We start from the raw sequence: 25,080 nt of genomic DNA, 5'->3' as shown, positions 1-25,080 counted from the left end.
AGACATTTTTAAAATTTTAGAACTTTGCAGTTTCATTCATGTTCTTAGAACCTTGCAGTTTTTGTTTTTCTTCTTCTGATTTATTGTCTGAAATTGGCTACTATACAGTGTTGAATTCAAGCTCTGCAACCATCTGAACATCTTTAGGTTGCTGCACATTTGTTCAGTGACAACTGATAATGCATAGACATACTTTGTAAAAGCCTTTTATTTCTCTTGCAATGAGTAATGCCTACTTGTGACATGGGACAGGTCGGGTCGAGGGATTTTGCTGTCTAGTGATTTCATTAATAATGCTATTCTTACTATCTCCTTATAACAGGTCCTTCATCAAAGATTCCCAAGCTAGCGTAGTAGCATGAACTTATCCTCTCTGTATCATACTTATGTAGTTATGTTTGTTTGAGTGACAGGCTAGTGACAGTTAGAGGGACTATCAAGAAACAAATGCAAACTATCTTCCTTATTTTGTCTTACGGAAGATGATTATTCATAATGTATGAATGCTAGTTTTGACACGCAAAAACTTTCACATGATCTTATTCTTCTGGACCTGCATTATCTAATTTTGGAACTGTGTATCCCTTGCCTTTTTCCTTCTTTTCATGTTTGTTGCAGAAATTTATTATGTTCATTATGTGTAGGTTATGGTTAATAGTTTAATTCAATTGTGATTTTTGAGCACTTGCCACTTGGTACCTTTTTTTGCAGCATAAGGTTATACTGCTTCGGTGGAAGGTATGAACTTTTGAGGTGTTAGGGGTCCTAGCCTAGTAAATAAATGATACAAGGAAAGCCAAGTATGTATGTTATAATTATTCACTCTTCTGTTTAAGTTGTTCACTTGGATTTAACATAACGTGGAGCCATTAGTGTAATATATCTATTGCGATTTTAACAAACTCAGTAGGAAGTGAAACAATATGGATTGAAATTTCTTTTGTATGAAGAGATGATGGAATGCTGATTTACGGACAGATCTGATCAAAGTATGGCATTATACCTTTCAGTCTGTAAAGTCAAAAGAGTGAAATGATGATAAAAATTCAACAACATCTCTTGATGAAATGAAACATTGGCAATACAACCTAGCAGAAAAAAAAGTAGGTATGTAGTTCCTCCATTTCCAATGAAAATAAAATATTGGTGTTCGGGCGTGTGGTTTTCAATGTTTAAAGTAGTTGATAGTTTATCTTGTGTGGCCTTAGTCTCTATATAAGTTTAGTTTTAATAAAATACATAAAAATATATGTTTGCTGGACTTCTTTACTTGTCCAACAAGGCTACACAACCCGCCTCCTTGGACTCCCACTTGAACCGCATGTGAGAGAAACAAGAGTTTCTCTCTCAACGTGACTGACATGTGAGAGGAGTGAGAAACCTTTGCTTCTCTCACATGCGGTTCAAGTGGGAGTCCTAGGAGGCGGATTGAGTCTACTTTTTGTTACTTGTCATGGTGTTTTGTTTGGGCATTTGGTTCTTTCTGTTGGGACAGTAGCACATGATGACTAATGCAAGAAACCATGGAGAAGCAAAGTTCGAATGAGGTGTCAAAATAACAAGGTTTGTCCCATCCCATTCTTTTTTCCGTGTATGTATTTTTGTGTATAAATTAGATACACAATGGAGATGAAATTGAATATCTATTTGTTTGGGTTAACTGCAATAATACGTACACAATAAAAGAAGGATGATATAGAATATTGGTTTGAGTCGGGTTTAATTTCATCGCACCAGAATAGAAGATTGCACACGCCTCACTGGCTATATCTTTTGTCCAAATTAATAATGCAAACACATCTCTTTCAACATCTCTTTCACTCTCTAACATTGATCGAAGTTAGTGTTATCACCCATTTACGTCGATATTGTTTCTCTCACTCTTTGAATATGGGTAATGCTTAAGTACTGGGTTGGAGTTGCTACTTTTCCACACTTTAAACTCCGTTTATTTATGGTTGGATGAGTTTGGGCTGACGAAGAGACAACTTAATACTTTTGATTAGAGTTTCTTGGCTAATTTTTATGGAATAATTATGTGTCGTTACTAGTCATATCACTTTGCAAACAGTAAAAGTAGAGATATTCTTAACTTCATCCTGTAAATAGTCGTAAGCTTGAAAATGGACTATCTCAGAGTAATGTTACTGGGTAATCATTCATACCATTCTTATTGTTGAAATGAAATTTAGTTTTATTTGGAATCACTTATTCGTGAGTTCATATGATTTAAAATAATCTTGAATGCTGCATTTTGTCATGGTAACTCTCTACTGTAGTTATGTCTAAAATTAGAAAATTTCATATGAGTCGTGTCTTTGGCCAGTTAACCTCGGTTAGATAATTGTAGTGACCCGAAGAAAAAATATGAGACTTTGATAAAGGCATATGACAGACTAGGATCGGACTCCTTCTAAGGTGGTCATAGCTACCTATATATTTTTCGTGGTATCAATATTATATTGCTAAAACGGTGTTTAGCATCTAAGTAAAAAATTGTTGCTTCAAAAGACCTTGTTTTGTTTTATGACTTCGGTTTATATATAGATTCAAGTGGCTGGTAATTGATTCCAAACATTATGCTGCCAAATAACTAATCATCATACTTGAGGAGATCAAAAAGGGAGGGTAGTAAGTAAACGTGCAACTAAAACCCAGGCAATCGTCACAGATTTAGAATCTGCGTGTATGTCAGCTGACAAAGACTGGGAAGGATGGATTTAAATCGCAGAGGTATTGGAATTCTGATCGATCTTAAATGAAGCAGTTGTTGGAGATTCAAGGTATACAAGTCCTTTTCAGTTTTCTTTAATGCCATCTTCCTAATTTTTTCCTCTCGATTCTACATGTATCTTTGTGGGCAGAATTTGTTTCTTAACAAGGGTTTGCTGTTAAGGAAGATATTTTACTGGAAAAAGGATTTTTCAGGGAAGAATACTAGTACTAGCTATTATTTTAGCTTTTTTGGTTTATTTGTGTAGTTCTAATCCACGGCTCCCTCTAGATCTGTTTCTTTACGTTGCTGTGACTGTTTCGACCTTCAAATGGTAGTACAAGAAGACTAAGGGGAATTCCCATCAGGTCAATTTATGGAAATCTTTTTCTGCATTGGTTTAACGATAACTTTCTTCTAGTTTTTGGTTCGAAGTTTTAGGCGAAATTTAAAGAGTTGGAAGCTCAAAAATCTGGTTTTTTCAGTTTCATATAGTGGCAAACGGATTGTAGGTACCAAGTAATAGTTTGAACTGTTCGAACTACATTACTTCTGGCTTCACTATTTATTTCCGTTGAATTAAAAGTCAATTTTTGCATAGCAGTGGAGTTCTCAAACAATTTAATACGCTGATGCACTATTTGAGACTTTTTGTATGCTTATGAGTTATGCCATCTATATATGTTGAGATATCTGAAGTTCAATCATGTAACCTGACGGTGGTTTCTACTGATTTTATCCAATTTCGTTTACATGTTGTCACCCGCCTCTGCGTGTTGAAGATTGTTTGAGGATACATTTCTCTGCCTAAAAGCATATAAAGCTTAGCAACAATCGACCAGCATCCTTTCCGGTTACATTTTTGTGGTCAACGGTGATGAGTCTGTTAGAATGGTGATTGATCCTTAAACCGTTTACGGTAGTAAGTTCTAACTTTGCCTGCACTTGTTTATGAATTCCAATCTCAAATTTTTTTGTTTTCTTCATTTTAATGCTTGGTTGTTCGTTAGCTAAGGCCTACGAGATGCTTGCTTGTATCCTATAGAGACCTCATATGAAAGGTAAGAAACCTACAGTACCTACTCATGTTTCAGCTTTTACAGTGTTAACTTAAGCCAACGTTATTTTGGCATATTAATTAATTCATATGTGTTCTTCCAAGAATTAAGCCATGATAAACCTAACCAAGTTGGGTTTTCAGTATTTCTACAGCTATACACTGTTTTCGATCGAAGGCCTTATCACAATAAATTTTCTACGAACATCACTTGATCATCTGAAAGTTGATTTACTTATCCTATTGTTTGTAATGTTATAATGACGTTTTACCATGCCATCATTGCGCAGCCTAGGATTTTTATTTTGGAACTCATTTTATTTATAATATTTTATGATGAATTAGTTTGCTTTATATCCTTATATTTTACATTTTTTAAGGTTTAACTTTTAATCTCGACATTATTGAATTCACGTGCCATGAAGTTGTGAACTTTTTTTTTCTTCAGGTGGCTTTTTTATGATTTATAATCTTTATGTTTGATGTTCTTTCAGCTGCAGTCTTTCAAATGCTATTACAAAGCAAAGGGTGGGAAGAAAGATACTTCTATTTTTGGAAGTTAATTAAAAGTCTGCACTTCATCCATTATTCGCCTTCTAATTTTTCAATCGGTTAATAAGGTATTTAAAGGAACTAAGTGAGACCTTATTGCAGGGGTCTTGCACCGACTCAGAAGCAATTAAATACAAAGCTTCAGGGTTGGACTCAGAACCTCTACCTGTTGCAGTAATAAGTAATCTGCAATGATCCGACCAAGGATTTAGGAGAAACTATTGCCACGTTATTTATTTGATCAGTCTGGCTTTTGAGAACTACCCATAATTTAATTATAGAAAGTATAAGTACAATGACTTTGGAGGATCAAATATCATTTTTAAACTCGTAGTGTATAGGATGAAAAAATGAACTTCTTAGCTAGTTAATGTTTTCTTTCTTTATCCTTACATAAGCGGTTGAACACATTTTGAATTTTTAGAACCTTGCAGTTTCATTCATGTTTTCAGAACGTTGCAGTTTCATTCATGTTTTTAGAACCTTGCATTTTCATTTTTCTTCGTCTAACTTATTGTCTGCAAAAATGAGGTTGGCTGGCCATATTGCTGGATCATGACAACGTGTACTGGTCTTGGAGAAGAACTGGCACTTTTTTACTCTCTTCGAATTCAATTATAAACCATAACTTGGTGGTTTGAAGTTTTGTGCTTTTAGCATATTCTTTTTCTCGTTCAAATATCGTCTTAGATGTGAGGGTTGTGCCATTATAGGGATTTGAATTTTAAATTACAGGAAATTCTCTCCAGACCTCTAATCTCATATTGTTTTCCTCGTTCCTTTGGCTGCTAATGTTTATTTTTCTTTTGTAAGTTGAAACGATTTCTTCTAATTTAAGGAACAAATAAAAAAAAATTAAGGAACACATATTTATATAGATAGATCTTATAATGCCTTAATGAACATGTATGTTAAAAGCTTCTTAATTTTGGTATTTTAAACTTCTATAGCTAATGGCAGAAATAATTCCCAGTGTTGGAGATGTCGAGCTCGGAATATATTATACTACATGCGCAATAGAGTAAGTCTTGCATCATTAACAAATGGAAAGATCTCGTGGTAAATGTTGTTGCTAGGAAGAGACATCAGTATTTCTTTAACCTACCTCATTATGCTGTAATAATAAGAATTTTATGATTTTAGAAGTTGTAAGGAGCGCTTGAGAAAAGACAAAGCTAATGGTTAATTTTCTCTCCATTTTTTTTTGTTTATCGCTGAACAGCTGCCTCTGTTATGCAGTCGCGAATAGTATGAAAAGGAAACATTAGAGTATTAAGAGGAAACCTTGTGGAGCAGAGGAGGGTGTGGACAGAGATTTTCCAGTATTCAGGTTGCTCTTGTCAGATGAGGCCGACAAGATGCTTGTAGGGAGGTCATGACCTTGAGAGGTAGTAAAAGAAACTCCTCTTTCGTTTCTAAACTTTTGAGTTATACTAAGCTTATCACATGAAATGTTCTTCAGGTAAAGTTGTTCATTCATTGTTATGTTCCTTTTACAAAAGTGGCTATCAAATAATCGTTTGAACGTAACTCATTTTCCTTTTACACGATGTATGGGTCTTTTAAGGCTTGCTTCTGACATTTATATTCGTTGTTAAAGTTATCACATCTTTGCTGCAGTGTTGGTTTGGTGTTTTACTCCAATTTTCTTTACATTTTGTGACTTTTACTGCGTACTGAAAATGGTTCGAGGATACATTCCTACATCTAATGCTATACTAACAAATGCAATATTCATTGATGACGAGTCTGTTAGAAAGCTGATACATGGTTAAGCTACCAAATCTCTAGATATTTTGTTGTGTTTGTTCAATTTAAAATATATAATTTGGTGTTATGCGTCTGTTTACCCCTGCTGTTTTATTAATGTCTGTAACACACCCAGTTATTGAAATTTGTGTGTATAGCGGCTGTGTTGATTGGGAAGGATGGATTTCAAAATGGCGGATATTTTGGAATTTTGAGGAGTTATTTATTAGTTATGAATCTGATATCCGGACTAGAGAGGGTTGCTCCACTACTGTCACTGAATAGTTATAACTACCCAGCATTACCTAAAGCTTTAACTTCTAATCTTAAAACAGCAGCATATCAACTAAAGAAACAGAACACAAAATTGCAGCCCAAGAACTCTCTAGCTTCTTCCTTTCACTAATCCTGTAACAAAACTCAGATTAAACCGCCGATAGCAGCAATCATTTTTTTGAATCCTGTTACAAATTCAAAATTCTTATTAACGACTGCTCCTTTCTTTGAAAGCTTTGTTTTCACCAAAATATTTGTATGGAACACATCTTTTTATTCATAGTTACAATGTTACATCTGAATTATGTCTTTGGCCAGGCACTTGGGTTAGATTAATTTCATGAGACGAAGCAAAAACATGAGACTTCGATAAACGCATCACAGCCGAGTTTGTTTAAAACCGGACGCGTTCTAAGATGGTCATCTATTACTGTTTATTTTTGGTGGTAAGAATATTATATTGCTAATAGTTAGTTTAGCATTTAAAATGTCCGGCCTTTCCACAGTCGAAGAAAAGGTGATCTGCGTTCTCTTCTTCCTTTTCGCATTTGATTGGAAACATGCTGCAGACATTGAAGCTGTTTATGGCGTTCAATTGAATGTCGCCATTTATTTTCGTTTCTCCTTTTCAGGGATCTCGATGGTAGGCCTGTTCTGCCAAGTTCATTGGCTTTTTAGGAAAATTGTGGACAATTTCCGTCGACTTAACCCGTGAAAGGGGCTCTGAACTTGCATCTTGAAGTTTTCTTTATCTTTGTTAGAGAAGTTATAATTGGGGTGCTAAACTGTGGTGTCCAAATAATAAAATATTGAACCTTATTTTAATATTTACAGGAATCTGCAATACCCGAAAATCAGATGATCATGTATCACTATAGTGAAGCGAGCAGTACCATAAAAATATTGAACCTTCTGCGGAGCTGCGGCGCAGTACTTTCTTAATATCTTTTTTCCACATCATCTTTTTACTAGCACAACCAAGCTCTATAGAAAGTTTATTCCTCTTGGACGGAGGGGGGTTTGTCTCAAATCAGTTGCATCTCTAACCTTTTTCTTTCCATCTTCTTAGGTATCTCTCTTTTACGCTTCTCTGACTTGCTTCATCTGCAAAGTCCAGTTCTATGTCCTGCTCATGTCCCTCGTGAAAAGCAATTAATTTTTTTCTTGCGCGCCAACTTTTAGTAATCTTGCTATACCTTTTTGTTCCTTAACCAGCCTATAGTATGTTTGGTCTTGCATTGTGTTAGTTTTTGGTACCGGGGATAAATGCTGTCTTATTTTCCGCTTGGAATTCCGTGTTCGCCTCTACACTAACTGGTGAGTGTTATATTTAGAAGGTGCTTTTCAGTAACAGAGGAATAACGATGAAAGTATGTGGAACCTATTTGATTTTATGTTTTTACCAACATTTATGCATTCATATTGTTGTTCCCTCAAGGATAAACCTCTAATTTCCTTAATAAAAAGCAGCACATGATCAGATACTTTTAAGGTGGAGTGATTTTAATTTTGTGCATGCCCATTAACTCAGAGTTTTCAATGTAGATGCTGGGATTGATAATACTGATTAGTGGTCAAAACTTGTTATCTCATCTTTTTAGAAGTTAAACGTAACACATCAAAATTTTCTGTGATTGTCTCACAAAGTGTGATGCTACCTAATGAATATTTGCACAGAGAGGATAAATCTAACACATCCCTTATGAGCGCGTGCTATTGTGTTATCATGGTTCCAGAAGCCTTCCCTTTTATGAAGCCTCAGCATGAGTGGAACTGGTAATACCGCGGTATTTGTTTTAGTTATTTTCTATATAAAGTGGGATGAATATGTCCTAAATATATGATTAATTTTACTATATTATTTTCATTTGTTTCCACTGCTTATATCCCAATGTAGAATTCCCTAGTTGGTCAGGTTTTGTTAGAAAACAAACCTTTTTGTATTATATCTGTTTTTTGGGCTTGTTGACATATATGTTTGTTATTATATCTTAAGTTGCCGTCTCTTTGGGACAATCGAGAAACTAACTTCTTGGGTAATGAACTATGTTGTCAAAGGCGACGCTTCCCCGCGAAGCGCCAAAAGCGATGGGTAAACAAGGGTGTCGCCTCTTTTAGAGGCGATTCCCCCTGATTTCCCCGGGTATCGACTTGAGACGCTTAGGCGAGCGCCTTTAGTCGCCTCGGGGAAGCGAGCCCTGGTTTCCTCGGGTGTCGACTTTTGTTTTCTTCTTTCTGTATTGTATTTTTCTTCTCCTTAAATAATTCTACTTCACTTTCTCTCTCTAACCTTCACAGTTTCTTTCTCTCTCAAACAGAATCTGTTTTTGTTCTTCTTTTACTTTCTTCTTCTTCTTTTACAATATAAACTATATTTATTACTTCATTAATAGTACTTGTTTTGTTCATTATTACTTCATTAATACTTTGAGACTTTAACACTTTAAGTCTTTCATAGTAATATAGTATACAGAATCAGTAGTTTACTACTTCATTAACACTTTGGGACTTCATTAATACTTTAATAGTACTTGTTTTCTTCTTTTCTTTTACAGTATACACTATACTTAATTTCTTACTTCGTCTGAGGCGGTCGCTTAAGCACGCCTAAGCGCGCTAAGGCGAGGCGATTGGTCTGTCGCCTCGCCTCGCCTCACGCCCTAAACAACATAGGTAATGAATGCCTTATCTTGGGTAATGAATGCCTTATCTTCACTGTTAATATTTGGTTGTTCATTGTTATATGTACATTTAACATATTTACTGCATCGGTTAGATGCACACAAGTTGTGGCAAATTCCATTACATAGTTCAACTAATCTTCTCGATGTACAAACTATTAGATTAGTTGCATCTGTAGATGAGATCGTGAGGTGTTTTAGGGGTGATTATGATTACATTTGTGACTGGTTTTCTATCTCTTCGGTGATAATTATTTGGTTCTTCTTTTCGGATGAGGGTTACAAGATATTTGTAGCAAGCTTATACCTTAGAAAGGTAATAAACAAACTCATATTTAGTTTGTAACTGTATTCAGCTATATCGTTTGAAATGTTTTTACCAACATTTATGCATAAATATTGTTGTTCCCTCAAGGATAAACCTCTAATCTCCTTAATGGAAAGCAGCACATGATCAGATGCTTTTAAGGTGGAATGACTTTAATTTTGTGCATGCCCATTAACTCAGAGTTTTCAATGTAGATGCTGGAATTGATAATACTGATTAGTGGTCAAAGCTTGTTATCTCATCTTTTTAGAAACTAAATGTAACACATCCAAGTTTCCTGTGATTGTCTCACAAAGTGTGATGCTATCTAATGAATATTTGCAAATAGAGGATAAATGTAACACATTCCTTAAAAGCACGTGCGACTGTGTTATCATGGTTCCAGAAGCCTTCCCTTTTATGAACCCTCAGCATGAGTGGAACTAGTAATATGGCGGTATTTGTTTTAGTTTTTTTCTATATAAAGTTTGATGAATATGTCCTAAATATATGATAATTCTTACTATATTATTGTTATTTGTTTCCACTGCTTATATCCCTGAATAGAATTCCCTAGTAGGTCAGTTCTTGTTAGAAAACAAACCTTTCTTGTATTATATCTGTTTTTTGGGCTTGTCGACATATATGTTTGTTATTCTATCTTAAGTTGTCGTCTCTTTGGGCCATTGTGGTTTTCGGTGTTTTATCCAAATTCTTTTTGCATGCTCTCTCTTTTACACGCTAACCCGATGTCTTCTTTCTCTCTTATTGTCTTCAGTTACAAATTGCTCTGAGTCTAGGGTCCCAAGCTGCACAGGATCTAGTAGTGTTAGATGCATACAAAACTATCAAATCATGGATGATTAGAAGCAACCTATCGAATAGATTGATTTCTTTATCTTATTTGTTTAATGACTATGCTTAAATGAATTTTCTGATTGGACTGGTGAACACTTAGAAGCTAGAATACCTGGTAGGTGACAACTCATAGTGTGCCTTTTGCTTTTGTACTAACAATCTTGATGGAACAGTTCTCCATCGTAGAAAGGATCACATTTTTATAACTGAGAAGAGCAAAACAATGGTATTTGAAGAGAGATTTGAAGCGATAGATTTGAAGAAATATATCAAGCGGTGTGGATTAAGTGGATAAGAAATGTGAAGCTATAACAAAATGGTTTATGTGATTAAGTTTGACATCTAGTGACAGACAAGGTTATACTTTGGGAACTTGATTAAATGGATTTACTTGATGAAGAAGAACAATGAGGAGGCAGCAAGCTCCTGCTATAGAATTCTATGATGTTGAAAGGAAATAGGGTAAGGTCATCCTCTCAGGATACTCATTTGGCTTGAGTTTCTAGTTATCTTTGTGTTCTCTGTAGCATTCTTAAGGACTGCTGACCATAAAAAGGGTTCCTCTTGTATGCAGCAGCGAGTAATAAGGAAATACTTTGTGGAGCAAAGGAGGATGCCGGTGTTGGTGAGAATATTCCAATAAGCAATTTCACTTTTGGGGATAGAAATGGACATTCTTAGGTTTGGTTTTGCAACTTATTGCCATGAATTTTTCGTTATCTTTGTGAGTTTCTATCAACTGTTGGATCCTTATAGTATACTAACATCCTTTTAGTATCCACTCATGTTCCCAACTCTAGTCACTATTACCGTTCATTTTTGGTGGTAAGAATATTATAGTGCTAGTAGTTATTAGTTTAGCATTTAAAATGTCCGGCCTTTCGACAACGGAAGAAAAGGTGATCTGCGTTCTCTTCTTCCTTTTCGCATTTGATAGGAAACATGCTGCAGAGATTGAAGCTGTTTATGGCGTTCAATTGAATGTCGCCATTTATTTTCGTTTCTCCTTTTCAGGGATCTCGATGGTCGGCCTGTTCTGCCAAGTTCATTGGCTTTCTATGAAAATTGTGGACAATTTCCATCGAGTTAACCCGTGAAAGGGGCTCTGAACTTGCATCATCAAGTTTTCTTTATCTTTGTTAGAGAAGTTATAATTGGGGTGCTGAACTGTGGTGTCCAAATAATAACATATTTAAACTTATTTTAATATTTATAGGAATCTGCAATACCCGAAAATCAGATGACCATGTATCACTACAGTGAAGCGAGCAGTACCATAAAAATATTGAACCTTCTGCGGAGCTGCGGCGCAGTACTTTCTTAATATCTTTTTTCCACATCATTTTTTGACTAGCACAACTAAGCTCTATAGAAAGTTTATTCCTCTTGGACGGAGGGGGGTTTGTCTCAAATTTCAGTTGGGGCAAAAAAGCTTTTTTGTCCCAAGTTAAATTTGGTTACAGCTCTAACCTTTTTCTTTCCATCTTCTTAGGTATCTCTCATTTATGCTTCTCTGACTTGCTTCATCTGCAAAGTCCAGTTTTATGTCCTGCTCATGTCCCTCGTGAAAAGCAATTATTTTTTTTCTTGCGTGCCAACTTTTAGTAATCTTGCTACACCTTTTTGTTCCTTAACCAGCCTATAGTATGTTTGGTCTTGCGTTGTGTTAGTTGATGGTACCGAGGATAACTGCTGTCTTATTTTCCGCTTGGAATTCCGTCTTCGCCTCTACACTAACTGGTGGGTTTTCTATTTAGAAAGTGCTTTTAAGTAACAGAGGGATAACAATGAAAGTATGTGGAACCTATTTATTTTATGTTTTTACCAACATTTATGCATCCATTTTGTTGTTCCCTCAAGGATAATCTCCTTAATAAAAAGCAGCACATGATCAGATACTTTTAAGGTGGAATGACTTTAATTTTGTGCATGCCCATTAATTCAGAGTTTTCAATGTAGATGCTGGGATTGATAATACTGATTAGTGGTCCAAACTTGTTATCTCATCTTTTTAGAAGTTAAATGTAACACATCCAAATTTTCTGTGATTGTCTCACAAAGTGTGATGCTTATCTAATGAATAGTTGCACATAGAGGATAAATCTAACACATTCCTTAAGAGCACGTGCGATTGTGTTATCATGGTTCCAGAAGCCTTCCCTTTTATGAACCATCAGCATGAGTGGAACTGGTAATACGGCGGTATTTGTTTTAGTTTTTTTCTATATAAAGTGGGATGAATTTGTCCTAAATATATGATTAATTTTACTATATTATTTTCATTTGTTTCCACTTCTTATATCCCAATATAGAATTCCCTAGTAGGTCAGGTCTTGTTAGAAAACAAACCTTTTTGTATTATATCTGTTTTTTGGGCTTGTCGACATATATGTTTGGCTTGAGTTTCTAGTTATCTTTGTGTTCTCTGTAGCATTCTTAAGGATTGCTGACCATAAAAGGGTTCCTCTTGTATGCTGCAGCGAGTAATAAGGAAATACTTTGTGGAACAAAGGAGGATGCGGGTGTTGGTGAGAATATTCCAACAAGCAATTTCACTTTTGGGGATATAAATGGACATTTTTAGGTTTGAATTTGCAACTTATTGGCATGAATTTCTCATTATCTTTGTGAGTTTCTATCAACTGTTGGATCCTTATAGTATACTAACATCCTTTTAGTATTCACTCATGTTCCCAACTCTATTCACTTATGTTCCCTTCTGTCTTTGTGTTTTCGCAAAAGTGTTCCGCAGTATGCAACAATGAAGAAACATGCTCATGTTTTAGCTTTTACAGTCTTAAGTTTAACCCACATTATTTTGGTATATTAATTAATTCATGTGTGTCGGTCCAAGGCTTAAGCCATTTGGTTGGATTTTCAGTTTTTCTACAATTCGCACTGTTTTCGGCCGAGTGCCTTATCGCTATAAATTTTCTACGAATATTAATAAATCTAATGCAAGTTGATTTACTCATCTTATATAATTTATAATGTATATAATTAGGTTGCACCATGCCTTTTGGAACTCATTTTATTCAGACTCTTTTATGATGGATTAGTTTGCATTCATATCCGTGTATTTTACATTTTTTAAGGTTTAACTTTGAATCTCCACATTATTGAATTCACGCGCGACTAAGTTGTGAAACTTCTTTCTTCAGGTGGCTTCTTTATGATTTATAATCTCTACCTGTGATTTTTTCTCTTCGCTTGTAATAGACAGCTGTTCTTTGAGCTGCAGACTTCCAGATGCTATTACAAAGCAAAGGGTATAGAGTGCCAAGAAAGATACTTCTATTTTTGGAACTTAATTAAAATTCAACAATTCAGGCATTGTTAGCCTTCTAATTTTCAATCGCTTAATAAGTTATTTAAGGTGTAAATGTTTCTGTCATCATATTTGGCAGAGTGACGATGTGTTTTCTCAGTCCATTAAAGAAACTAAGTAAGACTTTACTGCAGGGGCCTTGCACTGACTCAGAAGTAATTAGATACATAGCTTCTGGGTTGGACCCAGAACCTCTCCCCCTTGCAGTAGTAAGTAATTTGGGATGATGGATTAGTGTGCTTCTAATTTTCAAGGATGTAGGAGAAAATGTTGCTACGTCATTTATTTGACGAGTCTGCTTTTGGGAATTACCCGTAATTTAGTTATAACAATTTTAGCGCCACAACCCGCACTACTTGTTTACTTTCTCAAACATCTCTTTGTTTGGAACGTTGAACACTATGAATCCGTATTATACCAAGAAGGTGACAAATCATAGTGAAAACCATATATGCTTTCTTACTTATGGAAGAAAGTTGGAAAGAATTGAGAAAGCTAAAGGAGTGTGTAGACAGGAGTGGAGCTTTCTAAGCAACTTATGTCAGAAAGTGTAAGTACAATGACTATGGCCGTACACTCTTAGTCCTAGGCCCCACACCTAAAGAAGTGTGTTACTGACTCTATCTCTCTATTGTCCCCTTTGGTTGGTCTATATATAACTTTGAAAGAACGAAAAACTATTATGTTAAGTTTCGTAGGTTCATTAGAAGTTCACTAGAGAATTTTCTAGTGGAGAAAAGTTTGAAGAGAGATGATTATTGATTCAAAAAGTTTCTTATTATAATCAATATATTTGGAGGTGTACATTTACATTTTTTAAGATGCTCGTCTTGAATTTTTTATCTGAATTCTAGCATGATTACTACATATTTTTATTTTATGCATTTACATGTTTTGTCAGATGAAAACTCGACAAGGAAGCTTTGTAGCCCCACACCTAAAGAAGTGTATCACTGACTCTATCTCTCTATTGTCTATAAGTAACTTTGAGAGAACAAAAAACTATTATGTTAAGTTTTGTAGGTTCATTAGAAGTTCACTAGGGAATTTTCTAGTGGAGAAAAGTCTGAAGTGACATGATTATTGATTGAAAAGGTTTCCTATGCACTGGAATATTATAATCAACATTTTTTGAGGTGTGCATTTACTTTTTTTTTTAGCATGCTCGTCTTGAATTTTTTATCTGAATTTTAGCATGATTATTAACATATTTTTATTTTATGCATTTGCATGTATTGTTAGATGAAAACTCGACAAGGAAGCTTTTTAGACAGGAGGAGTGGAGCTTCTAAGCAACTTATGTCAGAAAGTACAAGTACAATGACTATGGAAGACAAAGTATCATTTTGAAACTCGTAGCAAGTAGGAGGAAAAAATTAACTTCTCTTCTAATTAATGTTTTCTTTCTTTTATCCTTACATATGTGGTTGAAAGTTGAAACATTTTTAGATTTTAGAACTTTCCAGTTTCAATCGTGTTCTTAGAACCTTGCAGTTTTTGTTTTTCTTCGTCTGATTTATTGTCTGAAATAGGCTGCTATACAGTGTTGAATTCAAGCTCTGCAACCATCTAAACATCTTTAGGTATGTGCACATTTGTTCAGTGACAACTGATAATGCATAGACATACTTTGAAAAGCCTTTTATTTCTCTTGCAATGAGTAATGCCTACTTGTGATATAGGACAGGTCGGGTCTTGGGATTTTGCTGTTTAGTGATTTCATTAATAATGCTATTCTTACTATCTCCTTTTTTTTATGTTAGTTGCAGAAATTTATTATGTTCACAAGTAGGCATGGCTAATGGTTTAATTCAATTATGTGTAGGTTATGGCTAATGGTTTAATTCAATTGTGATTTGTAAGCACTTGCCACTTGGTACCTCTTTTTTTGCAGCATAACGTTATACTGCTTCGGTGGAAGGTATGAACTATTGAGGTGTTAAGAGTCCTAGCCTAGTAAATAAATGATACAGGGAAAGCCAAGTAAGTATGTTATAATTATTCACTTTTCTGTTTAAGTTGTTCACTTGGATTTAACATAACGTGGAGCTATTAGTGTAATATATCTATTGCGATTTTACAAACTCAGTAGGTGATAGTTTATCTTGTGTGGCCTTAGTCTCTATATAAGTTTAGTTTTAATAAAATACATAAAATTATATGTTCGCTGGACTTCTTTACTTGTCATGGTGTTTTGTTTGGGCATTTGGTTCTTTCTGTTGGGACAGTAGCACATGATGACTAATGCAACAAACCATGGAGAAGCAAAGTTCGAATGAGGTGTCAAAATAACAAGGTTTGTCCCATCCCATTCTTTTTTCCGTGTATGTATTAGATACGCACAATGGAGATAAAATTGAATATCTATTTGTTTGGGGTAACTGCAATAATATGTACTGATGTACACAATAAAAGAAGGATGATATAAAATATTTGTTTGAGTCAGGTTTAATTTCATCGTACCAGAATAGAAGATTGCACGCCTCACTGGCTATATCTTTTGTCCAAATTAATAATGCACACACATCTCTTTCAACGTCTCTTTCACTCTCTAACATTGGTCGAAGTTAGTGTTATCACCCATTTACGTCGATATTGTTTCTCTCACTCTTTGAATATGGGTAATGCTTAAGTACTGGGTTGGAGTTGCTACTTTTCCACACTTTAAACTCCGTTTATTTATGGTTGGATGAGTTTGGGCTGACGAAGAGATAACTTAATACTTTTGATTAGAGTTTCTTGGCTAATTTTTATGGAATAATTATGTGTCGTTACTAGTCATATCACTAGTCATATCATTTTTTATGGAATAATTATGTGTCGTAAGCTTAAAAATGGACTATCTCAGAGTAATGTTACTGGGTAATCATTCATACCATTCTTATTGTTTTTTTTTGTTGAACTACCATTCTTATTGTTGAAATGAAATTTAGTTTTATTTGGAATAACTTATTCATGAGGAATAAAAAATCAAAATATTTCGGTCGAAAAATCCGAAATATTTCGTTTTTTGAGATTAGGTGCACGAAGTGGAGCTTACAACTATTTCGTGCAAGATTTCGTCGAAATATTCGAGATTTCGACCGAAACTTTTAGAAATATCGAAACAGTTAAAGAGAAAGTGAAAGTTTAAAGAAAAACCTCTTTGATTCATCATATTCTTCTTACTTTCTTCAATATGTCTTCTTAATTTCTTCTTCATATCTTTATTAGTCTCTAGGGTTTCAGATTTTAAGAGCTATTTTAGAGAGAAGAAGAAGGGATTAGGGTTTTAGGTTTTCCATCATTGTCCTATAATCCTATTGTGCTTCCAGGTGCTAATAACACTTTCGAGGGGTGTCTTTAGTACCTGATTTTCATATTACTTCAGAAGTAATTTCTTACTTAACCCCTAAAGAAGTTGTTAAGTGAAAATAGGCCCTCAAACTAACAAAATAGTTAAAAAATAATTCACTTTACCCCTGAAAGTAACTGTGTTATTGCACATTGACCCCTAATCTAACTGGGTTAGGATTATTAGAAGTGAATTGTTCAATTTTGCTTGCTAACTTAATTTGTTATTGCATATTAGGCCCTTAAGATACTAACATTTCATACTAAACAAACGTTAATAAGTATACTAACATTTTTACAAATTTGTAAAATTTCCACACAGACCGAAACGTTTCCACTTTTGGACCGACCGAAATTTCCACCGAAACCGAAGGTTCATTCCTTGCTTCATATGATTTAAAATAGTCTTGAATGCTGCATTTCGTCATGGTAACTCTCTACTGTAGCTATGTCTAAAATTAGAAAATTTTATATGAGTTGTGTCTTTGGCCAGTTAACTTCGGTTAGATGATTGTAGTGACCCGAAGAAAAAATACGAGACTTTGATAAAGGCATATGACAGATTAGGATCGGACTCCTAAGGTGGTCATAGCTACCTATATATTTTTCGTGGTATCAATATTATATTGCTAAAACAGTGTTTAGCATCTAAGTAAAAAATTGTTGCTTCAAAAGACCTTGTTTTGTTTTATGACTTGGGTTTATATATAGATTCAAGTGGCGGGTAATTGACTCCAAACGTTTGCTGCCGAATAACTAATCATCATACTTGAGGAGATAAAAAAGGGAGGGTAGTAAGTAAACGTGCAACTAAAACCCACGCAATTGTCACAGATTTAGAATCTGGTCTATGTCAGCGGACAAGGACTGGGAAGGATGGATTTAAATCGCAGAGGTATTGGAATTCTGATCGATCTTAAATGAAGCAGTTGGAGATTCAAGGTATACAAGTTCTTTTGATTCAGTCAGTTTTCTTTAATGACATCTTCCTAGTTTTTTCCTCTCGATTCTACATGTATCTTTGTGGGCAGAATTTGTTTCTTAACAAAGGTTTGCTGTTAAGGAAGATATTTTACAGGAAAAAGGATTTTTCAGGGAAGAATATTAGTACTAGCTATTATTTTAGCTTTTTTGGTTTATTTGTGTAGTTCTAATCCACGGCTTCCTCTAGATCTGTTTCTTCACGTTGTTGTGACTGTTTCGACCTTCAAATGGTAGTACAAAAAGACTAAGGGGAATTCCCATCAGGTCAAGTTATGGAAATCTTTTTTTGCATTGTTTTAACGATAACTTTCTTCTAGTTCTTGGTTCGAAGTTTTAGGCGAAATTTAAAGAGTTGGAAGCTCGAAATTCTGGTTTATTCAGTTTCATATAGTGGCAAACGGATTGTAGGTACCAAGTAATAGTGTGAACTGTTCGAACTACATTACTTCAGGCTTCACTGTTTATTTCCGTTGAATTAAAAGTCAATTTTTGCATAGCGGTGTAGTTCTCAAACAATTTAATACTCTGATGTACTATTTGAGACTTTTTGTTTGCTTATGAGTTATGATATCTATATATGTTGAGATATCTGAAGTTCAATCATGATGCCTGACGGTGATTTCTATTGATTTTATCCAATTTCGTTTACATGTTGTCAGTTGTCAGTGACATTTCTACTGCGTGTTGAAGATTGTTTGAGTATACATTTCTACGCCTAAAAGCATATAAAGCTTAGCAATAATCAACCAACATCCTTTCCGGTTACATTTTTGTGGTCAACGGTGATGAGTCTGTTAGAAAGGTGATTGATCCTTAAACTGTTTACGGTAGTAAGTTCCAACTTTGCCTGCACTTGTTTATGAATTCCAATCTCGAAATTTTTTTGTTTTCTTCATTTTAATGCTTGGTTGTTCGTTAGCTAAGGCCTACGAGATGCTTGTAATCTTGTATCCTATAGAGACCTCATATGAAAGGTAAGAAACCTACTCATGTTTCAGCTTTTACAGTGTTAACTTAAGCCCACGTTATTTTGGCATATTAATTAATTCATATGTATTCTTCCAAGAATTAAGCCATGATCAACCCAACCAAGTCGGGTTTTCAGTTTTTCTACAGCTATACACTGTTTTCGATCGAAGGCCTTATCACAATAAATTTTCTACAAACATCATTTGATCTTGTGAAAGTTGATTTACTTATCCTATTGTTTGTAATGTTATATAATGATGTTTTACCATGCCATCATTGCGCAGTCTACGATTTTTATTTTGGAACTCATTTTATTTAGAATCTTTCATGATGAATTAGTTTGTTTTACATCCTTATATTTTAAATTTTTTAAGGTTTAACTTTTAATCTCGACATTATTGAATTCACGTGCCATGAAGTTGTGAACTTTCTTTCTTCATGTGGCTTTTTTATTATTTATAATCTTTATGTTTGATGTTCTTTCAGCTGCAGTCTTCCAAATGCTATTACAAAGCAAAGGGTACAGAGTGGGAAGAAAGATACTTCTATTTTTGGAAGTTAATTAAAAGTCTGCACTTCATCCATTATTTGCCTTCTAATTTTTCAATCGGTTAATAAGGTATTTAAAGGAACTAAGTGAGACCTTATTGCAGGGGTCTTGCACCGACTTAGAAGCAATTAAATACATAGCTTCAGGGTTGGACCCAGAACCTCTACCTGTTGCAGTAATAAGTAATCTGGGATGATCCGACCAAGGATTTTGGAGAAACTATTGCCACGTTATTTATTTGATCAGTCTGGCTTTTGAGAACTACCCGTAATTTAATTATAGAAAGTATAAGTACAATGACTTTGGACCTTGCAGTAATAATTAATGTTTTCTTTCTTTTATCCTTATATAAGCGGTTGAACACATTTTGAGTTTTAGAACCTTGCAGTTTCATTCATGTTTTTAGAACCTTGCATTTTCATTTTTCTTCGTCTAACTTATTGTCTGCAAAAATGAGGTTGGCTTGCCAAATTGCTGGATCATGACAACGTGTACTGGTCTTGGAGAAGAACTGGCACTTTTTTTACTCTCTTCGAATTCAATTATAAACCATAACTTGGTCGTTTGAAGTTTTGTGCTTTTAGCATATTCTTTTTCTCGTTCAAATATGGTCTTGGATATGAGGGTTGTGCCATTATAGTGATTTGAATTTTAAATTACAGGAAATTCTCTCCAGATCTCTAATCTCATATTGTTTTCCTTCCTTTGGCTGCTAATGTTTATCTTTTTTTTTTTGTAAATTAAAACGATTTCTTCTAATTAAGGAACAAATAAAAAAAAAAAAAATTAAGGAACACATATTTATATAGATAGATCTTATAATGCCTTAATGAAAATGTATGTTAAAAGCTTCTTAATTTTGGTATTTTAAACTTCTATAGCTTGTGGCAGAAATAATTCCCAGTGTTGGAGATGTCGAGCTCGGGATATATTATACTACATGCGCAATAGAGTAAGTCTTGCATCATTAACAAATGGAAAGATCTCGTGGTAAATGTTGTTGCTAGGAAAAGACATCAGTATTTCTTTAACCTACCTCATTATGCTGTAATAATAAGAATTTTATGATTTTAGAAGTTGTAAGGAGCGCTTGGGAAAAGACAAAGCTAATGGTTAATTTTCTCTCCATTTTTTTTGTTTATCGCTGAACAGCTACCTCTGTTATGCAGTCGCGAATAGTATGAATAGGAAACATTAGAGTATTAAGAGGAAACCTTGTGGAGCAGAGGAGGGTGTGGAGAGATTTTCCAGTATTCAGGTTGCTCTTGTCAGATGAGGCCGACAAGATGCTTGTAGGGAGCTCATGACCTTGAGAGGTAGTAAAAGAAACTCCTCTTTCGTTTCTGAACTTTTGAGTTATACTAAGCTATATCACATGAAATGTTCTTCAGGTAAAGTTGTTCATTCATTGTTATGTTCCTTTTACAAAAGTGGGTATCAAATAATCGTTTGAACGTAACTTATTTTTCTTTTACACGATGTATAGGTCTTCTAAGGCTTGCTTCTGACATTTATATTCGTTGTTAAAGTTATCATCTCTTTGCTACAGTGTTGGTTTGGTGTTTCACTCTAATTTTTTTTATATTTTGTGACTTTTACTGCGTACTGAAAATTGTTCGAGGATACATATCTACATCTAATGTTATACTAACAGATGCAATATTCATTGATGATGAGTCTGTTAGAAAGCTGATACATGGTTAAGCTACCAAATCTCTAGATATTTTTTTGAATTTAAAATATATAAATTGGTGTTATGCGTCTCTTTACCCCTGCTGTTTTATTAATGTCTGTAACACACCCAGTTCTTGAAATTTGTGTGTATAGCGGCTGTGTTGATTGGGAAGGATGGATTTCAAAATGGCAGATATTTTGGAATTTTGAGGAGTTATTGGTTATGAATCTGATATCCGGACTAGAGAGGGTTGCTCCACTACCGTCGCCGAATAGTTATAACTACCTACCATTACCTGAAGCTTTAACTTTTAATCTTAAATCAGCAGCATATCAACTAAAGAAACTGAACACAAAATTGGCATCCTTATTTATCTAATGACTATGCTTGAATGATCTTTTTGTTTTGATTGATGAACACTTGGAAGCCAGTATTTACTTGGTAGGTGACAACTCATAGTGTGCTTTTTTTGCTTTTACTATCTCATCATGGATGATTACAAGCAACCTACCAAATAAATTGATTTCTGCATCCTTATTTATCTAATGACTATGCTTGACTGATCTTTTTGATTGGATTGGTGAACACTTGGAAGCCAGTATTTACCTGGTAGGTGACAACTCATTGTGTGCTTTTTGCTTTTGTACTAACAATCTTGATGCAGTGTTCTCCATCGTGGCCACCTTTCTAGAAGTGAGAAGAGCAAAACAAATGGTATTTGAAGAGAGATGAATTGATGGATTTGAAGAACGTCTCATTCCAAATTTTAGTAGTCTACAAAGGGGCATGGAAAAATTGTTATATCAGTAGATGGAGTGTATCCATTTGCCCTGAAAGTCGATATCCTTGTTTCTCTAATAACAGAGTTAACCTTTAGATACTGTTTCCTTTGAAAACGGTTGAAAGTTGCCACTTTTTTTAAATGTGATATTAAGATTTAGGTGGATGCGTACGCAGCGTTTCTAGTGATATTTGTAGGCATGGAAGTGTAGTTTGATCACACAGCAGAACCAGCTTCAAAAGGGGTTGTGGGAGCTGGGAAGCTACAGCTGGTTTGTGCTACTCTTATGGCAAAATACCTTTTCGGGTTCATGAATTGTGGTGACTTTTTCAGTTAGCTTTTGGTTTCCTTTATCCTTGTTAAGTTTCAGTTAGCTAAAGGGCCCAGCATTAGTGGTTCTGGTCAGACTAGTCATTTGCATATTTTACTAATTTCCTCATGACGATTCGAGCCAATCTTTCCGAAGAAAAATAAAAAGCAAAAGAAAAGTTAGGTCATCCCAATCTTTGGACACAATGAAATTTTAAAGATAGTATTCAAAATTCTTATTAATGATTGCTCCTTTCTTTGAAAGCCTTGTTTTCACTAAAAGGTTTGTATGGAACATATCTTTTTATTCATAGTTACAATATTACAGCTGAATTATGTCTTTGGCCAGACACTTGGGTTAGGTGCTGTTTGTTTTTTTAAGTTTTCAGATCTGAAATCTGAATTGGGATCAATTCAGATTTCAGAATGTTTGTTTTTCTTATTTAATGAAATCTGAAATGCTGGCTGAATTATGTTCATGTCTGAATGGGCTGAAAAATATCCCACAATTTTCAGACTGCAAAACAAGTTTAGCAAATTCAGATTCAGCCATTTTCAGTCAATTCAGATTCAGCCATTTCAGTTTATCAAATTCAAATTCAGCAAATTCAAATTCAGACACAAACTAAAAAACAAACAGCACCTTAGATTAATTTCATGAGAGGAAGCAAAAACATGAGACTTCGATAAACGCATAATAGCCGAGTTTGTTTAAAACCGGACGCGTTTTAAGATGGTCATCTATCATCGTTCATTTTTGGTGGTAAGAATATTATATTGCTAGTAGTTAGTTTAGCATTTAAAATGTCCGGCCTTTCGACAATGGAAGAAAAGGTGATCATCGTTCTCTTCTTCCTTTTCGCATTTGATAGGAAACATGCTGCAGAGACTGAAGCTGTTTATGGCGTTCAATTGAATGTCGCTATTTATTTTCGTTTCTCCTTTTCAGGGATCTCGATGGTAGGCATGTTCTGCCAAGTTCATTGGCTTTCTAGGAAAATTGTGGATAATTTCCGTCGAATTAACCCGTGAAAGGGGCTCTGAACTTGCATCTTCAAGTTTTCTTTATTTTTATTAGAGAGTCATATTCATGGATCGGCCATCTGATCCATCTACACGGGCTGACTAGAGAGTCATACACATGGATCGGCCATCCGATCAATGCACACGGGCTGATTGACCCGGTCGGCAAAATGAACCGGCCCCACCCGGTTCCATCTTCCAGAAGACTCTTTGTTGTAATTAGGATTAACATCAATTACTTGTAATCCCTATCTTAGATTTACCCTAATTGTATTTCATTAAGTCTATAAATACCTGTAACCACATTGTTATCAATACACAAGAGAAATATTAATCTGTAACTGCTTCTTCTTTACTATTCTGAAATATCTTTTCTATCGTTCGACTAATACTCGAACTATCTAAGAGATAGTTCTCACATGGTATAAGAGCCACACGTTTTTTTTTTAAACGATTTCTATCTTTCTCTTTATTCATCATGTCTACACCTCCTGAATCAGGATCGGATTACAATCCAACCACTCCTCCACATTCTTCTGCAATCTATGATATTCACCATAGTGATTCACCTACTACTATATTGATCACACCTCTTCTTTCTAGAGATAACTATGCCTCATGGTTAAGAGGAATGAAAATGACTTTAAGAGCCAAAGATAAATTCGGGTTTGTCGATGGTTCAATCCCTAAACCGACAATCCCCGTTGAATTACATGCATGGGAGAGATGTAATGACCTCGTATCCAGTTGGTTAGTCAACTCAGTTTCTCTTGATCTTCGTCGATCCATCTTATATGATGAATCTGCTGCTGAAATTTGGACAAATCTTTATGACAGATTTCATCAAACGAGTGCACCAAAATTTTCTCAACTCAAACGTGCAATCTCTACGATGAAACAAGACGGATTAGACGTCTCTACTTACTTCACTAATCTCAAGTCTCACCAGGATGAGCTTCAATCTCTCCTTGCCGTCGAACCATGTCTATGTGGTCACGGTAAAGCTTTTATTGATCGATCTAATCAAGATCGTGCCATGGAGTTCCTTCAAGGACTCCATGATCACTTTGCTGCTATCCGAAGTCAAATACTTCTTAGGGATCCCTTCACGTCTGTTCTTAAAATTCACAGTATGGTTAAACAGAAAGAGATCCAGCAAAATCTTACTCACTCGGATATCACCACCGACGCTGCTGCACTAGCCGTCGGACAATCATCGGAGGTCGTTTTGATAGAACCAATCGACAAGATCGCCAACGCCCGAAGCGCATTCGGCCCTATTGTGAAAACTGTCACCAATATGGGCACGTGAAGGATACATGCTATAAATTGCATGGGTATCCACCGCGTACCCGACAGACCTAGCTCGCTGGCTCGGTGATGACGGGTCCGTTCTCTGACCCGTCGCAACAGGGGGTGCCCTTCAGCCACTACAATGACTCAAGACCAATACCATCACTTGGTTCGGTTGTTTGAGAGTAACAAACCCGCTACAGGCACCCTCCATCTCGGCGCCACCGATCCGCAAGTTAACTTCACAAGTGCGCTTCCCTACATCCTTCCATGGATTATAGATTCCGGCGCCGCGAAAAACATATGTGTCTCTCTTTCCTCTTTTTCTTCTTATACAAAGGCACCTCCCCATTACTACGTTCGTTTACCGGACGGTTCACGTTCACAAGTTGTCCACATTGGTTCCGTTCCCTTTACTAAAGTTTTTTATCTTCTCAATGTCTTACACATACCAACTTTTAAGTTTAATCTTATTTCGGTCTCTGAAACCACTAAAACTCTTGATTGTGGTGTTTATTTTAACAAACCATCTTGTGTCTTTCAGGACCCGTCGACGATTGGACTTCGTGATACTCATGACGGACTCTACTACTTACGCACGGAACTTAGGATTTTTTCATCTTTTCTTTCTAGTAGTTCTAG

The 25,080-nt window shown here is 35.2% G+C and overlaps 2 long non-coding RNA genes across 14 annotated transcripts; both read left to right on the top strand.

The window, feature by feature from the left end:
- Positions 1–2: 2 nt before the first annotated feature.
- Positions 3–23,486, top strand: LOC147557330 (uncharacterized). 12 transcript variants are annotated; one of them, XR_015233957.1, is made up of 8 exons: positions 3–2,783; positions 3,496–3,635; positions 3,729–3,774; positions 4,265–5,343; positions 5,545–5,710; positions 6,666–8,383; positions 9,021–10,655; positions 10,768–10,984. It is a non-coding gene; the product is annotated as an uncharacterized LOC147557330 (long non-coding RNA). The 12 variants fall into 12 exon arrangements; XR_015233961.1 differs by having other exon boundaries at positions 3,496–3,774; positions 9,021–9,781; positions 10,367–10,655; XR_015233958.1 differs by having other exon boundaries at positions 3,496–3,774; positions 5,562–5,710.
- On the top strand, positions 11,094–15,265 carry LOC147557331 (uncharacterized). 2 transcript variants are annotated; one of them, XR_015233963.1, is made up of 4 exons: positions 11,094–11,933; positions 12,674–12,777; positions 13,435–14,657; positions 14,764–15,265. It is a non-coding gene; the product is annotated as an uncharacterized LOC147557331 (long non-coding RNA). The 2 variants fall into 2 exon arrangements; XR_015233962.1 differs by having other exon boundaries at positions 12,674–14,657.
- Positions 23,487–25,080: the final 1,594 nt, after the last annotated feature.

The sequence above is a fragment of the Eschscholzia californica genome, unplaced genomic scaffold (genome assembly GCF_041429995.1).
Source record: "Eschscholzia californica isolate CP2 unplaced genomic scaffold, dmEscCali1.0.p SCAF_2, whole genome shotgun sequence".
NCBI classification, from domain to species: Eukaryota; Viridiplantae; Streptophyta; class Magnoliopsida; order Ranunculales; family Papaveraceae; genus Eschscholzia; species Eschscholzia californica.
The sequence above is the reverse complement of the archived record's forward strand: the minus strand, read 5'-3'. Positions and strand labels throughout refer to the sequence as shown.